Here is a 3,126-nt window from a genome sequence, read left to right as displayed (position 1 = left end):
TTAACATAATAGTCTCTAGGTCCATCCATCTGTCTTAGAGTGTAAGAGCTCCTTCTTTTTTTACACCTGCATAGTATTCCATTGTGTAAATGTCCTCTTATCTTTTTTAGTGCCTCATAGTTCTCCAACTCTGTTAAATAACAAGGTTGTTAGTACTTTCTTTTCCCATTTCATTCCAGTGTGTTTATAGAATTTATGTTTATACTTTATTTTCTCATTTTATTCTAGTGTGTCTATAGAAGTTATTAATTCAGCAATTCCAAAAATGTATGGCACTTTTTTATTTTTGTATATTCTAAAATCTTTGACATTTTAAAATTCAGTCTCTTTTTTTTTTAAACAAGAAAACTTAGACAAAAAGTTTACAAATATATACAAGCAAGGAAGGATCTTAAAGACATGGTGCTAAGAATCAAAGAAACACATCATTACACATAATGCAAAACCATTTACATAAATTAAAAGTTCAGGCATCATTAAAGTGGCAATACACATTAAATAAGGTAAGGCATTTGCCTTCATGAATGAGGGAAGGGAATGGAAGTAGAACATGGGGGAACGTGTAATAACTGAAAACACGAGGAGAGACTTTGCATGGATCCAATATGGTAATGAGCCATGAACTGAGTATAGTTTTCTATTGATTCCTTCCTTTGGGTAGCCTTTTATTACAAAGACTAGAGCTATCCTTCTGTCACTCAGAACCCAAACAATCCTACCAAATGCAACTTATACTTGAAACTTTTGCACAAGTTTGTAACATTAATGGGTCATCTAAGTCTAACAGAGTGTGCAGACCTCATCATGACAGCACGTAGGAAGGAGAGAAAGGTGCCAGCGAATGCAGAGAGGGGCGGTACCATCATCCTTTAGGCAGAAAACCATACTAGATTTGCCAGTTGGTATAGTCATGACATATAAACACAAACTCTGAGTGCAGAATAGAACAGGATCTCAATTAAAATGATGGGCCGTGGTGCTCACTTTGGCAGCACATATGTTAAAATTGGAACCATACAGAGAAGACTAGCATGACCCCTGTGCAAGGATGATGTGCAAATTCGTGAAGTGTTCCATTTTTTTTTTAAAGAGATGTATCATGGACCAGTGTACTCACAAATAAGTTATCTCTCTTAAGAAATCAAGGCAAAAATATTCCTACCTCCTCTCACTGTTTTATGATAGTCTCTTCTTGTGTCTTTAAAATAATTTATAATTCATATTATTGAAATTATAGATAATGCCAAAACACTATTACAGAGCTTTAAACATTAATAGTGGGCATTTACTAAAACAAAAATATAAAATTTAATTAAGGACAAAAATATCAATTATATTTAAAGATATGCTCTTGAAGAGTCTTTTGTAGATTTTTAAAAATAATATTTTATACTCTTTTCCAGCATAGAATAAATATTTTTTGCTTCTGTTTACTTGGAAAATAAAGAAATATATTTTTAAATGTCTGAAGAAAAACAAATTCATAAATAGATTAAGATAAAAGATTTTAAGTATAATTGATTTTTTTTAAACAAAGTGACTTATATTGATCTTCCACGCTCAGTGTTTAAAAGCATGCATTTAACAGCATTTTATACAAAATATACCTTGGTAACATTATTTATACGTTACAGTTGTTCAAATCAACAGGGAAGACTATTGACCTACTTGAGGGTATGTAGTGGATGTAATTGAAACCACAAAGTTTCAAAGGTAGTTCTCAAATATCATCTAGAAGTCCATGATATAATAGGAAATTAGTTCTGTATTAAAAAGGGAAGAAATTTCTAGATTCTCTCAGCTAGGTTATGATCAATTATTCTCTTCCTGTGTTCTGTAAAATAATTTATAATTTATATTGGTGAAATACAGATGCCATACAAAAATCCGTCTCTTTTTCTCTCCTGCCTTTCAAATGCGTTTCCACTTCTGAGTACATTATCTTTACTCAGAGTAACATTTTTTCCTTAAAAAATACTGCCTCTAAATTTTAAACTGTTCCCTAGTTTGCTTATGTAAGTTTGCCAGGTAAACTACATTTTTTTAATCTGCTCCCAGAAAAACAGCCCTTCAACTTTCTTGGATATCTCCTCAAATATGTTTATGTCATGACTCTGTATATGTGCTGCCGAAGCGAGCACATGTTTATGTCATGACTCTGAGTAAAGTTCCAGCACCAGCAATGCTGTCCTTTGCACTAAGAAACACCTGAGACTTAAAGTTCCATTTCTTTTCTTTTTCTTTATTGAGTAAGGTATTATATATGTGTCCTTATCCCCCCCATTGCCCTCCACCCCCTACTCATGTCCTCACCCTCCTGGTGTCTGTGTCCATTGGTTAGGCTTATAAGCATGCATACAAGTCCTTTGGTTGATCTCTCCCCCTTACCCCCACCCTCCCCAACCTTCCCTCTGAGGTTTGACGGTCTGATCAGTGCTTCTCTGTCTCTGGATCTGTTTTTGTTCATCAGTTTATGTTGTTCATTATATTCCACAAATGAGTGAGATCATGTGATATTTATCTTTCTCTGTCTGGCTTATTTCACTTAGCATAATGCTCCCCAGTTCCATCCATTCTGTTGCAAATGGTAAGAATTCATCCTTTTTTACCACAGTGTAGTATTCCACTGCGTAGCTGTACCACAGTTTTCTAATCCACTCATCTGCTGATGGGCACTTAGGCTGTTTCCAAATCTTAGCTATTGTAAATCGTGCTGCTATGAGCATAGGGGTGCATATATCCTTTCTAATTGGTGTTTCTAGTTTCTTGGGATATAGTCCTAGAAGTGGGATCACTGGGTCAAATGGGAGTTCCATTTTTAGTTTTTTGAGGAAACTCCATACTGTTTTCCACAGTGGCTGCACCAGTCTGCATTCCCACCAGCAGTGCACAAGGGTTCCTTTATCTCTGCATCCTCGCCAGCACTTGTCATTTGTTGATTTGTTGATGATAGTCATTCTGACAGGTGTGAGATGGTACCTCATTGTGGTTTTGATTTGCATCTCTCGGATAATTAGGGACTTTGAGCATGTTTTCATATGTCTCTTGGCCTTCCTTCTGTCTTCTTTCGAAAAACATCTATTTAGGTCCGTTGCCCATTTTTTGATTGGGTTGTTTATCTTCCTT

At 35.2% G+C, this 3,126-nt stretch overlaps 1 non-coding gene across 1 annotated transcript; it reads left to right on the top strand.

Annotated features, from left to right (window-relative positions):
* Positions 1-976: 976 nt before the first annotated feature.
* On the top strand, positions 977-1,083 carry LOC114235218 (U6 spliceosomal RNA). The gene has a single exon (XR_003621393.2). It is a non-coding gene; the product is annotated as a U6 spliceosomal RNA (small nuclear RNA).
* The last annotated feature ends 2,043 nt before the right edge of the window (positions 1,084-3,126 follow it).

The sequence above is a fragment of the Eptesicus fuscus genome, chromosome 4 (assembly GCF_027574615.1).
Source record: "Eptesicus fuscus isolate TK198812 chromosome 4, DD_ASM_mEF_20220401, whole genome shotgun sequence".
NCBI classification, from domain to species: Eukaryota; Metazoa; Chordata; class Mammalia; order Chiroptera; family Vespertilionidae; genus Eptesicus; species Eptesicus fuscus.
This window is presented reverse-complemented; position numbering and strand designations above follow the sequence as displayed.